Below are 20992 nucleotides of genomic sequence, written 5' to 3'. Positions count from 1 at the left end.
CCAAAACCAAAACACAAAACCCGAAAAATTTCAAGTGCACATCTCTAGTTTATACTTTGAATTGCCATCAATAGTGAGTCCAAAACTAGTTACTTCTAGAGATGAGCGGGTTCGGTTCCTCGGAATCCGAACCCGCCCGAACTTCATGTTTTTTTTCACGGGTCCGAGCGACTCGGATCTTCCCGCCTTGCTCGGTTAACCCGAGCGCGCCCGAACGTCATCATGACGCTGTCGGATTCTCGCGAGGCTCGGATTCTATCGCGAGACTCGGATTCTATATAAGGAGCCGCGCGTCGCCGCCATTTTCACACGTGCATTGAGATTGATAGGGAGAGGACGTGGCTGGCGTCCTCTCCGTTTAGAATAGATTAGAGAGACACTTGATTTACTAATTTTGGGGAGCATTAGGAGTACTCAGTACAGTGCAGAGTTTTGCTGATAGTGACCAGTGACCACCAGTTTTATTTATAATCCGTTCTCTGCCTGAAAAAAGCGATACACAGCACACAGTGACTCAGTCACATACCATATCTGTGTGCACTGCTCAGGCTCAGGCCAGTGTGCTGCATCATCTATTATCTATATATAATATTATATATATCTGTCTGACTGCTCAGCTCACACAGCTTATAATTGTGGGGGAGACTGGGGAGCACTACTGCAGTGCCAGTTATAGGTTATAGCAGGAGCCAGGAGTACATAATATATTATATAGTGAGTGACCACCAGACACACAGTGCAGTTTATTTAATATATCCGTTCTCTGCCTGAAAAAAGCGATACACACAGTGACTCAGTCAGTCACATACCATATCTGTGTGCACTGCTCAGGCTCAGGCCAGTGTGCTGCATCATCTATATATATTATATATCTGTCTGACTGCTCAGCTCACACAGCTTATAATTGTGGGGGAGACTGGGGAGCACTACTGCAGTGCCAGTTATAGGTTATAGCAGGAGCCAGGAGTACATAATATTATATTAAAATTAAACAGTGCACACTTTTGCTGCAGGAGTGCCACTGCCAGTGTGACTAGTGACCAGTGACCTGACCACCAGTATATATAATATTAGTAGTATACTATCTCTTTATCAACCAGTCTATATTAGCAGCAGACACAGTACAGTGCGGTAGTTCACGGCTGTGGCTACCTCTGTGTCGGCACTCGGCAGCCCGTCCATAATTGTATATACCACCTAACCGTGGTTTTTTTTTCTTTCTTTATACATACATACTAGTTACGAGTATACTATCTCTTTATCAACCAGTCTATATATTAGCAGCAGACACAGTACAGTGCGGTAGTTCACGGCTGTGGCTACCTCTGTGTCGGCACTCGGCAGCCCGTCCATAATTGTATATACCACCTAACCGTGGTTTTTTTTTTCTTTCTTTATACATACATACTAGTTACGAGTATACTATCTCTTTATCAACCAGTCTATATATTAGCAGCAGACACAGTACAGTGCGGTAGTTCACGGCTGTGGCTACCTCTGTGTCGGCACTCGGCAGCCCGTCCATAATTGTATATACCACCTAACCGTGGTTTTTTATTCTTTCTTTATACATACATACTAGTTACGAGTATACTATCTCTTTATCAACCAGTCTATATATTAGCAGCAGACACAGTACAGTGCGGTAGTTCACGGCTGTGGCTACCTCTGTGTCGGCACTCGGCAGCCCGTCCATAATTGTATATACCACCTAACCGTGGTTTTTTTTTCTTTCTTTATACATACATACTAGTTACGAGTATACTATCTCTTTATCAACCAGTCTATATTAGCAGCAGACACAGTACAGTGCGGTAGTTCACGGCTGTGGCTACCTCTGTGTCGGCACTCGGCAGCCCGTCCATAATTGTATATACCACCTAACCGTGTTTTTTTTTTCTTTCTTTATACATACATACTAGTTACGAGTATACTATCTCTTTATCAACCAGTCTATATATTAGCAGCAGACACAGTACAGTGCGGTAGTTCACGGCTGTGGCTACCTCTGTGTCGGCACTCGGCAGCCCGTCCATAATTGTATATACCACCTAACCGTGGTTTTTTTTTCTTTCTTTATACATACATACTAGTTACGAGTATACTATCTCTTTATCAACCAGTCTATATATTAGCAGCAGACACAGTGCAGTGCGGTAGTTCACGGCTGTGGCTACCTCTGTGTCGGCACTCGGCAGCCCGTCCATAATTGTATATACCACCTAACCGTGGTTTTTTTTTCTTTCTTTATACATACATACTAGTTACGAGTATACTATCTCTTTATCAACCAGTCTATATATTAGCAGCAGACACAGTACAGTGCGGTAGTTCACGGCTGTGGCTACCTCTGTGTCGGCACTCGGCAGCCCGTCCATAATTGTATATACCACCTAACCGTGTTTTTTTTTTCTTTCTTTATACATACATACTAGTTACGAGTATACTATCTCTTTATCAACCAGTCTATATATTAGCAGCAGACACAGTACAGTGCGGTAGTTCACGGCTGTGGCTACCTCTGTGTCGGCACTCGGCAGCCCGCCAATAATTGTATATACCACCTAACCGTGGTTTTTTTTTCTTTCTTTATACATACATACTAGTTACGAGTATACTATCTCTTTATCAACCAGTCTATATATTAGCAGCAGACACAGTACAGTGCGGTAGTTCACGGCTGTGGCTACCTCTGTGTCGGCACTCGGCAGCCCGTCCATAATTGTATATACCACCTAACCGTGGTTTTTTTTTCTTTCTTTATACATACATACTAGTTACGAGTATACTATCTCTTTATCAACCAGTCTATATTAGCAGCAGACACAGTACAGTGCGGTAGTTCACGGCTGTGGCTACCTCTGTGTCGGCACTCGGCAGCCCGTCCATAATTGTATATACCACCTAACCGTGGTTTTTTTTCTTTCTTTATACATACATACTAGTTACGAGTATACTATCTCTTTATCAACCAGTCTATATATTAGCAGCAGACACAGTACAGTGCGGTAGTTCACGGCTGTGGCTACCTCTGTGTCGGCACTCGGCAGCCCGTCCATAATTGTATATACCACCTAACCGTGGTTTTTTTTTCTTTCTTTATACATACATACTAGTTACGAGTATACTATCTCTTTATCAACCAGTCTATATATTAGCAGCAGACACAGTACAGTGCGGTAGTTCACGGCTGTGGCTACCTCTGTGTCGGCACTCGGCAGCCCGTCCATAATTGTATACTAGTATCCAATCCATCCATCTCCATTGTTTACCTGAGGTGCCTTTTAGTTGTGCCTATTAAAATATGGAGAACAAAAATGTTGAGGTTCCAAAATTAGGGAAAGATCAAGATCCACTTCCACCTCGTGCTGAAGCTGCTGCCACTAGTCATGGCCGAGACGATGAAATGCCAGCAACGTCGTCTGCCAAGGCCGATGCCCAATGTCATAGTACAGAGCATGTCAAATCCAAAACACCAAATATCAGTAAAAAAAGGACTCCAAAACCTAAAATAAAATTGTCGGAGGAGAAGCGTAAATTTGCCAATATGCCATTTACCACACGGAGTGGCAAGGAACGGCTGAGGCCCTGGCCTATGTTCATGGCTAGTGGTTCAGCTTCACATGAGGATGGAAGCACTCAGCCTCTCGCTAGAAAAATGAAAAGACTCAAGCTGGCAAAAGCAGCACAGCAAAGAACTGTGCATTCTTCGAAATCCCAAATCCACAAGGAGAGTCCAATTGTGTCGGTTGCGATGCCTGACCTTCCCAACACTGGACGTGAAGAGCATGCGCCTTCCACCATTTGCACGCCCCCTGCAAGTGCTGGAAGGAGCACCCGCAGTCCAGTTCCTGATAGTCAGATTGAAGATGTCAGTGTTGAAGTACACCAGGATGAGGAGGATATGGGTGTTGCTGGCGCTGGGGAGGAAATTGACCAGGAGGATTCTGATGGTGAGGTGGTTTGTTTAAGTCAGGCACCCGGGGAGACACCTGTTGTCCGTGGGAGGAATATGGCCGTTGACATGCCAGGTGAAAATACCAAAAAAATCAGCTCTTCGGTGTGGAGGTATTTCACCAGAAATGCGGACAACAGGTGTCAAGCCGTGTGTTCCCTTTGTCAAGCTGTAATAAGTAGGGGTAAGGACGTTAACCACCTCGGAACATCCTCCCTTATACGTCACCTGCAGCGCATTCATAATAAGTCAGTGACAAGTTCAAAAACTTTGGGTGACAGCGGAAGCAGTCCACTGACCAGTAAATCCCTTCCTCTTGTAACCAAGCTCACGCAAACCACCCCACCAACTCCCTCAGTGTCAATTTCCTCCTTCCCCAGGAATGCCAATAGTCCTGCAGGCCATGTCACTGGCAATTCTGACGAGTCCTCTCCTGCCTGGGATTCCTCCGATGCATCCTTGCGTGTAACGCCTACTGCTGCTGGCGCTGCTGTTGTTGCCGCTGGGAGTCGATGGTCATCCCAGAGGGGAAGTCGTAAGCCCACTTGTACTACTTCCAGTAAGCAATTGACTGTTCAACAGTCCTTTGCGAGGAAGATGAAATATCACAGCAGTCATCCTACTGCAAAGCGGATAACTGAGTCCTTGACAACTATGTTGGTGTTAGACGTGCGTCCGGTATCCGCCGTTAGTTCACAGGGAACTAGACAATTTATTGAGGCAGTGTGCCCCCGTTACCAAATACCATCTAGGTTCCACTTCTCTAGGCAGGCGATACCGAGAATGTACACGGACGTCAGAAAAAGACTCACCAGTGTCCTAAAAAATGCAGTTGTACCCAATGTCCACTTAACCACGGACATGTGGACAAGTGGAGCAGGGCAGGGTCAGGACTATATGACTGTGACAGCCCACTGGGTAGATGTATGGACTCCCGCCGCAAGAACAGCAGCGGCGGCACCAGTAGCAGCATCTCGCAAACGCCAACTCTTTCCTAGGCAGGCTACGCTTTGTATCACCGCTTTCCAGAATACGCACACAGCTGAAAACCTCTTACGGCAACTGAGGAAGATCATCGCGGAATGGCTTACCCCAATTGGACTCTCCTGTGGATTTGTGGCATCGGACAACGCCAGCAATATTGTGTGTGCATTAAATATGGGCAAATTCCAGCACGTTCCATGTTTTGCACATACCTTGAATTTGGTGGTGCAGAATTTTTTAAAAAACGACAGGGGCGTGCAAGAGATGCTGTCGGTGGCCAGAAAAATTGCGGGACACTTTCGGCGTACAGGCACCACGTACAGAAGACTGGAGCACCACCAAAAACTACTGAACCTGCCCTGCCATCATCTGAAGCAAGAAGTGGTAACGAGGTGGAATTCAACCCTCTATATGCTTCAGAGGTTGGAGGAGCAGCAAAAGGCCATTCAAGCCTATACAATTGAGCACGATATAGTAGGTGGAATGCACCTGTCTCAAGTGCAGTGGAGAATGATTTCAACGTTGTGCAAGGTTCTGATGCCCTTTGAACTTGCCACACGTGAAGTCAGTTCAGACACTGCCAGCCTGAGTCAGGTCATTCCCCTCATCAGGCTTTTGCAGAAGAAGCTGGAGGCATTGAAGAAGGAGCTAAAAGGGAGCGATTCCGCTAGGCATGTGGGACTTGTGGATGCAGCCCTTAATTCGCTTAACAAGGATTCACGGGTGGTCAATCTGTTGAAATCAGAGCACTACATTTTGGCCACCGTGCTCGATCCTAGATTTAAAGCCTACCTTGGATCTCTCTTTCCGGCAGACACAGGTCTGCTGGGGTTGAAAGACCTGCTGGTGACAAAATTGTCAAGTCAAGCGGAACGCGACCTGTCAACATCTCCTCCTTCACATTCTCCCGCAACTGGGGGTGCGAGGAAAAGGCTCAGAATTCCGAGCCCACCCGCTGGCGGTGATGCAGGACAGTCTGGAGCGACTGCTGATGCTGACATCTGGTCCGGACTGAAGGACCTGACAACGATTACGGACATGTCGTCTACTGTCACTGCATATGATTCTCTCAACATTGATAGAATGGTGGAGGATTATATGAGTGACCGCATCCAAGTAGGCACGTCACACAGTCCGTACTTATACTGGCAGGAAAAAGAGGCAATTTGGAGGCCCTTGCACAAACTGGCTTTATTCTACCTAAGTTGCCCTCCCACAAGTGTGTACTCCGAAAGAGTGTTTAGTGCCGCCGCTCACCTTGTCAGCAATCGGCGTACGAGGTTACATCCAGAAAATGTGGAGAAGATGATGTTCATTAAAATGAATTATAATCAATTCCTCCGCGGAGACATTGACCAGCAGCAATTGCCTCCACAAAGTACACAGGGAGCTGAGATGGTGGATTCCAGTGGGGACGAATTGATAATCTGTGAGGAGGGGGATGTACACGGTGATATATCGGAGGGTGAAGATGAGGTGGACATCTTGCCTCTGTAGAGCCAGTTTGTGCAAGGAGAGATTAATTGCTTCTTTTTTGGGGGGGGTCCAAACCAACCCGTCATATCAGTCACAGTCGTGTGGCAGACCCTGTCACTGAAATGATGGGTTGGTTAAAGTGTGCATGTCCTGTTTTGTTTATACAACATAAGGGTGGGTGGGAGGGCCCAAGGACAATTCCATCTTGCACCTCTTTTTTCTTTTCTTTTTCTTTGCATCATGTGCTGATTGGGGAGGGTTTTTTGGAAGGGACATCCTGCGTGACACTGCAGTGCCACTCCTAGATGGGCCCGGTGTTTGTGTCGGCCACTAGGGTCGCTAATCTTACTCACACAGTCAGCTACCTCATTGCGCCTCTTTTTTTCTTTGCGTCATGTGCTGTTTGGGGAGGGTTTTTTGGAAGGGACATCCTGCGTGACACTGCAGTGCCACTCCTAGATGGGCCCGGTGTTTGTGTCGGCCACTAGGGTCGCTAATCTTACTCACACAGCTACCTCATTGCGCCTCTTTTTTTCTTTGCGTCATGTGCTGTTTGGGGAGGGTTTTTTGGAAGGGACATCCTGCGTGACACTGCAGTGCCACTCCTAGATGGGCCCGGTGTTTGTGTCGGCCACTAGGGTCGCTAATCTTACTCACACAGCTACCTCATTGCGCCTCTTTTTTTCTTTGCGTCATGTGCTGTTTGGGGAGGGTTTTTTGGAAGGGCCATCCTGCGTGACACTGCAGTGCCACTCCTAGATGGGCCCGGTGTTTGTGTCGGCCACTAGGGTCGCTAATCTTACTCACACAGCTACCTCATTGCGCCTCTTTTTTTCTTTGCGTCATGTGCTGTTTGGGGAGGGTTTTTTGGAAGGGACATCCTGCGTGACACTGCAGTGCCACTCCTAGATGGGCCCGGTGTTTGTGTCGGCCACTAGGGTCGCTTATCTTACTCACACAGCGACCTCGGTGCAAATTTTAGGACTAAAAATAATATTGTGAGGTGTGAGGTATTCAGAATAGACTGAAAATGAGTGTAAATTATGGTTTTTGAGGTTAATAATACTTTGGGATCAAAATGACCCCCAAATTCTATGATTTAAGCTGTTTTTTAGTGTTTTTTGAAAAAAACACCCGAATCCAAAACACACCCGAATCCGACAAAAAAAATTCGGTGAGGTTTTGCCAAAACGCGTTCGAACCCAAAACACGGCCGCGGAACCGAACCCAAAACCAAAACACAAAACCCGAAAAATTTCAGGCGCTCATCTCTAGTTACTTCAGCACCTCTTTAGGATGCAAATAAAAACAAGCGAGGTTTTTTGCTGGGTATCCAGCATTTGATGGAAACATGATGGTAATGGCTTGCCTCATCATGCCCATTATGTAGTGGAACTTCCTGATTGGTACATATTCAGTTTAGCCCCATAATGCAACTTGAGCAGTATATGGTATATCCATGTGTTGCCTGGTCAGTATACAGAATATTCCACTGTGATAAGCATGCACTCTAGGGGTCATTTGTAGTTGGAGCTTGGCCCTTTTTAGAGGGTAGAATGTGCTTTACCAGACGGCTCATGCACATGGAAAATACACGTCCCTGCGTCCTTCTTATGCTTGGGTTTATCTCTGACTTGCGCATCCTTGAGCCTGGAGAGGCAGTATATGGGGAGGGAATGGGCATGTATAGTGTCGGACTGGGCCGCCGGGGAGCCGGTGAAACCAGCGGTAGGCCCCACTGATTTTTGGCCACACCCTCTTTTATGTGAGGGCGGGGCCTACTGTAATAACGTGGAGCAGCGGCGCGGCGCTTGTAACATGCTGCCGTCAGTGGCCCTGGGAGAGAGAACGGCAGTACACACTGGCCGGCAGAGTCAGTTGAGGGGAAGGAGAAGCGCACGCTGCGCTCTCCTCCCCGCCCCGACACAGGAGCAGCAGCAGAGCCCGGGCGGCGGTGGTAATTAGATCCCACGCAGAGTGGGACTGAGGGCCAGGAGAGGCGCAAGCTGCGCTCTCCTCCCCGGTCCAAAGACACGGAGCAGCAGCAGAGCCTGGGCGGCGGTGGTGAGTAATGCGTAAATTGCCACAGTATGTGTAACTGGCACTGTGGGGGGATATGTATATCCTGCACTGTGGGGGGCATTTGTGTAACTGGGGGTCATTTGTGTAACTGGCACTGGGGAAGGGGGGGGTATGTATATCCTGCACTGTGGGGGTCATTTGTGTAACGGGGAGGGGGGGGGTATGTATATCCTGCACAGTAGGGGCATGTGTATATCCTGCACAGTGGGGGCATGTGTATATCCTGCACTGTGGGGGCATGTGTATATCCTGCACTGTGGGGGCATGTGTATATACTGCACTGTGGGGGCATGTGTATATACTGCACTGTGGGGGCATGTGTATATACTGCACTGTGGGGGCATGTGTATATACTGCACTGTGGGGGCATGTGTATATACTGCACTGTGGGCGCATGTGTATATACTGCACTGTGTGGGCATGTGTATATACTGCACAGTGGGGGCATGTGTATATCCTGCACTGTGGGGGCATTTGTGTAACTGGCACTGGAGGTACATATGTATATCCTGCACTGTGGAGGCATTTGTGTAACTGGCACTGGGGGTACATATGTGTATCCTGCTCCGTGGGGGCATTTGTGTAACTGGCACTGGGGGTACATATGTGTATCCTGCACCGTCAGGGCATATGTGTAACTGGCACTGGCAGGCGTATGTGTATCCTGCACCGTGGGGGCATATCTGTAACTGGCACTGCTGGGTGCGTATGTGTATCTGGCACTGCTGGGCGCGTATGTGTATCTGGCAATATACTCCAGTCATTATGTGTATCTACTGTTCTCTCCCAGATTATCTCAGGTGTATATATACTACTGCTCTCTCCCGGTGTAACCCAGGCACATGTATAATACTGCTCTCTCCCGGTGTAACCCAGGCACATGTATGCTACAGCTCTCTCCCGGAGTAACCCAGGCACATGGGGTGTGGTATGGTATGCCGGCGGCCGGGCTTCCGGCGACCAGCATACCGGCGCCGGAAGCACGACCACCGGCATACCGACAGCGGGGCGAGCACAAATGAGCCCCTTGCTACGCTGCGGGCATGGTGGCGCGCTACACGCTATTTATTCTCCCTCCAGATTTTTTAGCAATGATCATTTTTTTTTTTTTTATTGAACCAAAATCTGAATCAAAACACTGGAGGATGGTTGTGCCAAAACCAAAACACAATGGACCTGGATTTTTACCAGTCAGTAATGATTGTCTAAAAAGTTTGGTTAATGACGCTGCAAGTGACACTCTTAGAGTGGGTACACATCAGGCCAATATCGGCATGATTTGCCATATCAGAATGAAAAATTGTGCATATCGTCTAATGTGTACGCTCAACTGCGCGCTCCCAGGGCGCACATATGACATCTTCTGGTCTGCCATACTGCTGCGGCGCTGTGCATAGTAATGAAGGACTGAACAAAATATGGGCCCTCATTCCGAGTCGTTCGCTCGTTCTTTTTTTTCGCATCGCAGTGAAAATCAGCTTAGAGCGCATGCGCAATGTTCGCACTGCGACTGCGCTAAGTAATTCTGCTATGAAGAAAGGATTTTTACTCACGGCTTTTTGTTCGCACCGGCGAACGTAGTGTGATTGACAGGAAATGGGTGTTACTGGGCGGAAACACGGCGTTTTATGGGCGTGTGGCTGAAAACGCTACCGTTTCCGGAAAAAACGCAGGAGTGGCCGGAGAAACGGGGGAGTGTCTGGGCGAACGCTGGGAGTGTTTGTGACGTCAAACCAGGAACGACAAGCACTGAACTGATCGCACAGGCAGAGTAAGTCTGGAGCTACTCTAAAACTGCTAAGTTTTTTTTGTTCGCAATATTGCGTAAACTTCGTTCGCACTTTTAAGATGCTAAGATACACTCCCAGTAGGCGTAGACTAAGCGTGTGTAACTCTGCTAAATTCGCCTTGCGACCGATCAACTCGGAATGAGGGCCATTGTTCCGTTGTTCATTAAATCGTCTGAGGTATATGAGCATCGGTCCAATTGGATGCCGTTCTGATGTATACCCCTTAGTTATTGTAATATTCCTTGATTTAGTATAGATTTACTTATCTACATTTTATTTGCAAATTCAAGTAAAACCTTTTTTGCAATAAATATTTCTCAGACATCCACCAGGGGACACTGGAGGCTGCAGACACTGGGGATAGACGGGTGGCTATCCGGAGCTGTCACTTTAAATTTTTTCTAAGAGTGTGCAGATTCCTCCCCTCTATCCCCCATCAGCCCTAGTTTTTTTTAATGTGCTGAGGGAGCTCCAGCAATCAACAAAATAGAAGAAAGCACCTCAGGAAGGGCCTTTGCCACCCAGAGGTGTAGCTAGACGCCATGGTGCCTGGAGCAGGGGTATGTTTTGGCACCCCCCCTCCCCTGCACTGAATTGGGAGCCTGGCCAACATGTGGTGGCATGTTACATTTGAAAAGAAACAATATTTAAAAATCCTAAATTGGTGACAGGACTGGTTCTAGACCTTTTGGATTTCAAGGCGAAAGTTTCCTTTGGGTGCCGACTAGTGATGTGCACCGGACATTTTTCGGGTTTTGTGTTTTGGTTTTGGATTTGGTTCCGCGGCCGTGTTTTGGATTCGGACGCGTTTTGGCAAAACCTCCCTTAAATTTTTTTGTAGGATTCGGGTGTATTTTGGATTCGGGTGTTTTTTTTCCAAAAACCCCTCAAAAACAGCTTCACTCATAGAATTTGGGGGTAATTTTGATCCCATAGTATTATTAACCTCGATAACCATAATTTCCACTAATTTCCAGTCTATTCTGAACACCTTACACCTCACAATATTATTTTTAGTCCTAAAATTTGCACCGAGGTCGCTGGATGACTAAGCTAAGCGACCCAAGTGGCCAGCACAAACACCTGGCCCATCTAAGAGTGGCACTGCACTGTCAGACAGGATGGCACTTAAAAAAATTGGCCCCAAACATCACATGATGCAAAGATAAATAAAAAAAGAGGTGCAAGATGGAATTGTCCTTGGGTCCTCCCACCCACCGTTATGTTGTATAAACAGGACATGCACACTTTAACAAGCCCATCATTTCAGCGACAGGGTCTGCCACACGACTGTGGCTGAAATGACTGGTTGGTTTGGCCCCCCACCAAAAAAGAAGCAATCAGTCTCTCCTTGCTCAAACTGGCTCTACAGAGGCAAGAGGTCCACCTCCTCCTCATCATCCGATTCCTCACCCCTTTCACTGTGTACATCCCCCTCCTCACAGAGTATTAATTAGTCCCCATTGGAATCCACCATCTCAGGTCCCTGTGTACTTTCTGGAGGCAATTGCTGGTAAATGTCTCCACAGAGGAATTGATTATAATTCATTTTGATGAACATCATCTTCTCCACATTTTCTGGAAGTAACCTCCTACGCCGATCGCTGACAAGGTTACTGGCTGCACTAAACACTCTTTCGGAGTACCCACTGGAGGGGGGACAACTTAGGTAAAATAAAGCCAGTTTGTGCAAGGGCCTCCAAATTGCCTCTTTTTCCTGCCAGTATACGTACGGACTGTCTGACATGCCTACAGTGATGCTGTCACTCATATAATCCTCCACCATTCTTTCAATGGTGACAGAATCAAATGCAATGACAGTAGACGACATATCAGTAATCGTTGGCAGGTCCTTCAGTCCGGACCAGATGTCAGCTATCGCTCCTGACTACCCTGCATCACCGCCAGTGGGTGGTTTTGGAAATTTTATCCTTTTCCTGGCAGCTCCAGTTCGGAAGAAAATGAAGCAGCCACCTCTTCCCATCCAGTGTTGGGAAGGTCAGGCATCGCAACCGACACAATTGGACTCTCCTTGGGGATTTGTGATTTAGAAGAACGCACAGTTCTTTGCTGTGCTTTTGCCATCTTAACTCTTTTCAGTTTTCTAGCGGGAGGATGCAGAGCCGGCCCTAACCAATATGATGCCCTAGGCAAGATTTTGGCTGGTGCCCCTAGCACCACCGCTGGTTCCGCCTCCGACCTTGCACCTCTTTCCCAGCACCATCACCCCTCACCCATAGCAGTCCTTATTTTGGTATTTGTACCCCCTATATTTTAAATAGGAACTGTTCGCACATTTGGCGCGCAGCCCAAAAAGGGGTGTGTTTTGCTGGCAAGGGGCATGGCCACACAACAGTAATACCAATTCCATTTACGCCACACAGTACAACTTTATTCACATTTGATCATGCGATAGTGTCCATAATTCATATTACATCCCACAGTAGTATCATTTAACCTTATAAACGTTACTCCTCACAGTAGAGCCCCTTATTCACATTACATCACACTGAATTGCTCCTTATTCCCATTACACCACACCCTATTGCTCTTTATTCACATTAGACGACACAGTAGTGCCCTTTCTATACGCAATGCCACATAGTAGAGCACCTTATACACATAATGCCACACATTAGTAATGCATTTATACACATACTACCACACAGTAATGCCCCTTACACATATGACACATTATTAATGTCCTTATAAACATAATGCGCCTTACACATTATGACAACCTTTAATAATGCCCTTTTACACATAATGTCCCTTACACATATGCTGCACATTATTAATGCCCTTATACACATAATGACACACATAGTGCCCCATACACATTTGCTGCACATTATTAGTGCCCCTATACACATAATGACACACATACAGTAGTACCGTTACACATATGCCGCACATTTTTAATGCCCTTATACACATAATGACACACATAGTGCCCCTTACACATATGTTGCACATTATTAATGCATTTTTACATGACACACACAATGCTCCTTACACATATTCCGAACACTACTGCACAACCAACCCACTCACATGCACACAGCACTGCCATGAACACTGTGACCTCTGCTTGGATACAGATGTGTCCTCATAAATCTTGCCTCAATGCTAACGTCGGGCACCTTTTTTTATGAAAATTCATCTTATTTGCATTGCTATGTGGCTAGGATGCACAAGCAGCTTCTACTGATTAAAATGATATGCAGCATGCCTATATACTGTGTGAGACTGTGGCTGTATCTGCATATGAAATGCTACACTCAGAATATAGGCATGCCGCATATCATTTTAATCAGCAGAAGCTGCTGATGCCCCTAGGCATATCAAATGCCCTAGGCAATTGCCTAGTTTGCCTATGCCTATGGCCGGCTCTGAGAGGATGAGTGCTTCCATCCTCATGTGAAGCTGAACCACTAGTCATGAGGAATATAGGAGAGGGCCTTAGCCGTTCTTTGCCACTCCGTGTCGTAAATGGCATATTGTCAAGTTTACGCTTCTCCTCAGACGCTTTTAATTTAGATTTTTGGGTCATTTTACTGAACTTTTGTTTTTTGGATTTTACATATTCTCTACTATGACATTGGGCATCGACCTTGGCAGACGACTTTGATGGCATTTCATCGTCTCTGCCATGACTAATGGCAGCAGCTTCAGCACTAGGTGGAAGTGGATCTTGATCTTTCCCTATTTCTCTAACGTCCTAGAGGATGCTGGGGACTCCGTAAGGACCATGGGGATAGACGGGCTCCGCAGGAGACATGGGCACTTTAAGAAAGACTTTAGGTCTGGGTGTGCACTGGCTCCTCCCTCTATGCCCCTCCTCTAGACCTCAGTTTGATGCAGTGCCCAGAGGAGATGGGTGCACTACAGGGAGCCCTCCTGAGCTTCCTGTCAGAAAGTATATTTGATAGGTTTTTTAATTCAGGGAGCCTGCTGGCAACAGACTCCCTGCATCGAGGGACTGAGGAGAGAGAAACAGACCTACTTCTGTGAGTTTCAAGGCTCTGTTTCTTAGGCTACTGGACACCATTAGCTCCAGAGGGATTGGTACGCAGGTCTCACCCTCGCCGTCCGTCCCAGAGCCGCGCCGCCGTCCTCCTCGCAGAGCCGGAAGATAGAAGCCGGGTGAGTATGAGAAGAAAAGAAGACTTCAGAGGCGGCAGAAGACTTCATGATCTTCACTGAGGTAACGCACAGCAATAAAGCTGTGTGCCATTTCTCCCATACACCTCACACACCGCAGTCACTGTAAGGGTGCAGGGCGCAGGGGGGGCGCCCTGGGCAGCAATAAAATTTCTCCATTGGCAAAATAAGTATATACATGTACAGATGGGCACTGTACATGTATATAACAGAGCCCCCGCCAGTTTTCAGGAATTTTGAGCGGGACAGAAGCCCGCCGCCGAGGGGGCGGGGCTTCTCCCTCAGCACTCACCAGCGCCATTTTTCTCCACAGCACAGCGCTGAGAGGAAGCTCCCCGGCCTCTCCCCTGCTACTACACGGTGATAGAGGGATTTTAAGAGGGAGGGGGGGGGCACAAATTTGGCGGATATAAAGTATAAACAGCGCTACTGGATAAACATTTAGTGCTTTTTTTCCAGGGTCATATAGCGCTGGGGTGTGTGCTGACATACTCTCTCTCTGTCTCTCCAAAGGGCCTGGTGGGGAAACTATATTCAGATAAGAGGTTCCCTGTGTGTGTGGTGTGTCGGTACGCGTGTGTCGACATGTCTGAGGTAGAAGGCTCACCTAGGGAGGAGGGGGAGCGTATGAATGTGAGGTCTCCGTCGGCGGTGCCGACACCTGACTGGATGGATATGTGGAATGTTTTAAGTGCTAGTGTGAACTTATTGCACAAAAGATTAGACAAAGCTGAAGCTAAGGAACAGTCAGGGAGTGAACCCATGTCTGTCCCTATGTCGCCGGGACCTTCAGGGTCTCAGAAGCGCCCACTATCCCAAATAGGAGACACAGATACCGACACGGATTCGGACTCCAGTGTCGACTACGATGATGCAAAGTTACAGCCAAAAGTGGCTAAATGTATTCGATATAAGATTATTGCAATAAAAGAAGTGTTGCATATCACAGAGGAACCCCCTGTCCCTGACACGAGGGTACACATGTATAAGGGAAAGAAGCCTGAGGTAACTTTTCCCTCCTCACATGAGTTGAACGAATTATGTGAAAAAGCGTGGGAATCTCCAGACAAAAAACTGCAGATTCCCAAAAGGATTCTTATGGCGTATCCTTTCCCGCCAACGGACAGGATACGGTGGGAATCCTCCCCTAAGGTGGACAAAGCGTTGACACGCTTGTCAAAAAAGATAGCGCTGCCATCCCAAGATACGGCTACCCTCAAGGATCCTGCTGACCGCAAGCAGGAGGTTACCTTGAAATCCATTTACACACTTTCTGGTACATTACTCAGACCGGCAATTGCGTCGGCCAGGGTTTGTAGCGCTGTAGCAGCATGGACAGATTCCTTATCAGCGGAAATTGAGACCCTAGATAAGGATACCATTTTATTGACCCTAGGCCATATAAAGGATGCTGTCTTATATATGAGAGATGCTCAAAGAGACATTAGTTTACTCGGTTCCAGAATAAACGCTATGTCAATTTCTGCTAGACGAGTCCTCTGGACCCGGCAGTGGACAGGTGATGCCGACTCAAAAAGACATATGGAGGTTTTACCTTACAAGGGTGAGGAATTGTTTGGGGAAGGTCTCTCGGACCTGGTCTCCACAGCTACGGCAGGTAATTTGAATTTTTTGCCTTATGTTCCCTCACAACCTAGGAAAGCGCCACATTATCAAATGCAGTCCTTTCGTTCAAATAAAAGCAAAAGAGTACGTGGATCATCCTTTCTTGCCAGAGGTAAGGGCAGAGGTAAAAAGCTGCACAGCACAGCTAGTTCCCAGGAACAGAAGTCCTCCCCGGCCTCTGCAAAATCCACCGCATGATGCTGGGGCTCCGCTGAGGGAGTCCTCCACAGTGGGGGCACGTCTTCGACTTTTCAGCCACATCTGGGTTCACTCATAGGTGGATCCCTGGGCAATAGAAATTGTTTCTCAGGGATACAAGCTGGAATTCGAAGAGGTGCCTCCTCGCCGGTTTTTCAAATCGGCTCTACCGACTTCTCCCCTAGAAAGGGAGATAGTGTTAAATGCTATTCACAAATTGTGTCTTCAAAAAGTGGTGGTCGAAGTTCCCCTGCTTCAGAGAAGGAAGGGATACTACTCAACCCTGTTTGTAGTTCCGAAACCGGACGGTTCGGTCAGACCCATATTGAATTTAAAATCCCTGAACCTATACTTAAAACGGTTCAAGTTCAAGATGGAATTGCTCAGAGCGGTCATCGCCAGCCTGGAAGCGGGGGATTTTATGGTATCTCTGGACATAAAGGATGCATACCTTCATGTCCCCATTTATCCACCTCACCAGGCGTACCTGAGATTTGCGGTACAGGATTGTCATTACCAATTTCAGACGTTACCGTTTAGGCTTGCCACGGCCCCGAGGATTTTCACCAAGGTAATGGCGGAAATGATGGTGCTCCTGCGCAAGCAGGGTGTCACAATTATCCCATACTTGGACGATCTCTTCATAAAAGCGAGATCACGAGAGAAGTTACTGAACAGCGTGTCACTTTCATTGAAGGTGTTACAGCAACACGGCTGGATTCTAAATATCCCGAAGTCACAGCTGGTTCCTACGACTCGTCTGACCTCCTTGGGCATGATTCTGGACACAGACCAGAAAAGGGTTTTTCTTCCGATAGAAAAAGCTCAGGAACTCATGACTCTAGTCAAGAACCTATTGAAGCCAAAACAAGTGTCTGTGCATCATTGCACTCAAGTCCTGGGAAAAATGGTGGCAACATACGAAGCCATTCCCTTCGGCAGGTTCCATGCAAGGACTTTCCAATGGGACCTATTGGACAAGTGGTCCGGGTCACATCTACAAATTCATCAGCTGATCACCCTGTCCCCCAGGGCCAGGGTATCTCTCCTGTGGTGGCTGCAGAGTGCTCACCTTTTGGAAGGCCGCAGGTTCGGCATTCAGGATCGGATCCTGGTGACCACGGACGCGAGCCTCAGAGGGTGGGGAGCAGTCACACAGGGAAGAAACTTCCAAGGACTTTGGACAAGTCAAGAGACTTGTCTTCACATCAACATCCTGGAACTGAGGGCCATATACAACGCCCTACGTCAAGCGGAGAACTTACTTCGCGACCAACCAGTTCTGATCCAGTCAGACAACATCACCGCAGTGGCTCATGTAAACCGCCAAGGCGGCACAAGGAGCAGAGTGGCAATGGCGGAAGCCACCAGGATTCTTCGCTGGGCAGAAAATCATGTAAGCGCACTGTCAGCAGTGTTCATTCCGGGAGTGGACAACTGGGAAGCAGACTTCCTCAGCAGACACGACCTGCATCCAGGGGAGTGGGGACTTCATCGGGAAGTGTTCGCACAGATTGCAAGTCAGTGGGGACTGCCCCAGATAGACATGATGGCGTCCCGCCTCAACAAAAAGCTACAGAGGTAGTGCGCCAAATCAAAGGACCCTCAGGCGGTAGCAGTAGATGCCCTAGTGACACCGTGGGTGTTCCAGTCGGTCTATGTGTTTCCTCCTCTTCCTCTCATACCCAAGGTGTTGAGAATAATAAGAAAAAGAACAGTGAGAACAATTCTCATTGTTCCAGATTGGCCACGATTGACCTGGTATCCGGATCTGCTGGAAATGCTCACAGAAGACCCGTGGCCTCTTCCTCTAAGACAGGACCTGTTACAACAGGGGCCATGTCTGTTCCAAGACTTACCGCGGCTGCGTTTGACGGCATGGCGGTTGAACGCCGGATCCTAGCGGAAAAGGGAATTCCGGATGAGGTCATTCCTACTCTGATAAAGGCAAGGAAAGACGTGACAGCGAAACATTATCACCGGATATGGCGAAAATATGTTTCTTGGTGTGAGGCCAGGAATGCTCCTACGGAAGAATTCCATCTGGGCCGTTTCCTTCGCTTCCTACAGACTGGAGTGAATTTGGGCCTAAAATTAGGCTCCATTAAGGTTCAGATTTCGCCCTTAACCATTTTCTTTCAAAAAGAACTGGCTTCTCTCCCAGAAGTACAGACTTTTGTGAAGGGAGTGCTGCATATTTAGCCTCCTTTTATACCTCCGGTGGCGCCTTGGGACCTTAACGTGGTGTTGAGTTTCCTTAAGTCGCACTGGTTTGAACCACTTCAAACGGTGGAGTTAAAATATCTCACTTGGAAGGTGGTCATGTTATTAGCCTTGGCTTCGGCTAGGCGAGTGTCGGAATTGGCGGCTTTGTCTCATAAAAGCCCCTATCTGGTTTTCCATATGGATAGGGCGGAATTGCGGACCCATCCTCAATTCTTGCCTAAGGTGGTGTCATCTTTTCATATGAACCAACCTATTGTGGTGCCTGTGGCTACACGAGATTTGGAGGATTCCGAGTTCCTTGATGTAGTCAGGGCTTTGAAAATTTATGTGGCCAGAACGGCTAGAGTCAGGAAATCAGAAGCACTGTTTGTCCTATATGCAGCCAACAAGGTTGGAGCCCCTGCTTCGAAGCAGACTATTGCTCGCTGGATCTGTAACACGATTCAGCAGGCGCATTCTACGGCTGGATTGCCGTTACCAAAATCAGTCAAGGCCCATTCCACTAGGAAGGTGGGCTCGTCTTGGGCGGCTGCCCGAGGGGTCTCGGCACTACAACTGTGCCGAGCTGCTACTTGGTTGGGTTCAAACACCTTTGCAAAGTTTTATAAGTTTGATACCCTGGCTGAGAAGGACCTAAGGTTTGCTCATTCGGTGCTGCAGAGTCATCCGCGCTCTCCCGCCCGTTTGGGAGCTTTGGTATAATCTCCATGGTCCTTACGTAGTCCCCAGCATCCTCTAGGACGTTAGAAAAAATAAGATTTTAAACCTACCGGTAAATCTTTTTCTCGTAGTCCGTAGAGGATGCTGGGCGCCCGTCCCAAGTGCGGACTACTTCTGCGAGACTTGTATATAGTTTTGCTTACATAAGAGTTATGTCATAGTTTCATCAGGTTGGACTGATGCTACGTTGTTTTTTCATACTGTTAACTGTTTAATAGATACACAAGTTATACGGTGTGATTGGTGTGGCTGGTATGAATCTTGCCCTTGGATTAACAAAAATCCTTTCCTCGTACTGTCCGTCTCCTCTGGGCACAGTTTCTCTAACTGAGGTCTAGAGGAGGGGCATATAGGGCATAGAGGGAGGAGCCAGTGCACACCCAGACCTAAAGTCTTTCTTAAACTGCCCATGTCTCCTGCGGAGCCCGTCTATCCCCATGGTCCTTACGGAGTCCTCAGCATCCTCTACGGACTACGAGAAAAAGATTTACCGGTAGGTTTAAAATCTTATTTTTACCCTCCACATTTTTGTTCTCCATTTTTTAATGTGTGGAATTATATGCCAGTAATATATCTGGAATTAGACGGCAGTAATGTCTGGAATTAGATACCACTAGATAGATACCAGATACCACTGTGACTGGAATGATGATGACCTATGCACAGTGACAGGACACTACCACAGCACCCTACAGCAGCAAGATGCAGCACAAGACATTGGAATTTTAGTCACCACAATGCAGCACTGACACTGAGCACAGATATTAAGCACTGTTCAGGATACTAGAAGTGACACGGAGCTGCAAGATACAGCAATGGACTACTGTACTGTACTACTATATACTGGTAACCACAATGCAGCACTGTACTACTATATACTGGTCCCTACAATGCAGCAAAGATATTGAGCACTGATCAGGAGAATAGAACTGAGTCTGACACGGAGCTGCAAGATACAGCAATGGACTACTGTACTGTACTACTATATACTGGTGGTCACCACAATGCAGCACTGTACTACTATATACTGGTCACCACAATGCAGCACAGATATTGAGCACTGATCAGGAGAATAGAACTGAGTCTGACACGGAGCTGCAAGATACAGCAATGGACTACTGTACTGTACTAATATATACTGGTGGTCACCACAATGCAGCACTGTACTACTATATACTGGTGGTCACTACAATGCAGCACAGATATTGAGCACTGATCAGGATACTAGAAGTGACACAGAGCAGCAAGATACAGCAAGATACAGCAATGGCCTACTGTACTGTACTACTATATACTGGTGGTCATCACAATGCAGCACTGTACTACTACAGTGCTTCATTGTGATGACCACCAGTATATAGTAGTACAGTACAGTAGGCCATTGCTGTATCTTGCAGCTCCGTGTCAGACTCAGTTCTATTCTCCTGATCAGCACAGATATTGAGCACTGATCAGGAGAATAGAACTGAGTCTGACACGGAGATACAGCAATGGCCTACTGTACTGTAATACTATATACCGGTGGTCACCACAATGCAGTACACTGAGCACAGATATTGAGCTTTTCAGGCAGAGAATGTAGCCACGTCCTCTCCACTCAATCAACAATGCACGAGTGAAAATGGCGACTATTATATGGAATCCGAATCTAGCGAGAATCCGACAGCGGGATGATGGCATTTTCCCCCGTTCTGGTTTTGCGTGTTAGGCGGGAAGAACCGAGGCTGCCTCGGACCTGTGTAAACCACATGAAGTTCGGGGGGGGTTCGGA

Source organism: Pseudophryne corroboree, chromosome 2, assembly GCF_028390025.1.
Source record: "Pseudophryne corroboree isolate aPseCor3 chromosome 2, aPseCor3.hap2, whole genome shotgun sequence".
NCBI lineage: Eukaryota > Metazoa > Chordata > Amphibia > Anura > Myobatrachidae > Pseudophryne > Pseudophryne corroboree.
Note: the sequence above shows the minus strand (reverse complement) of the source record.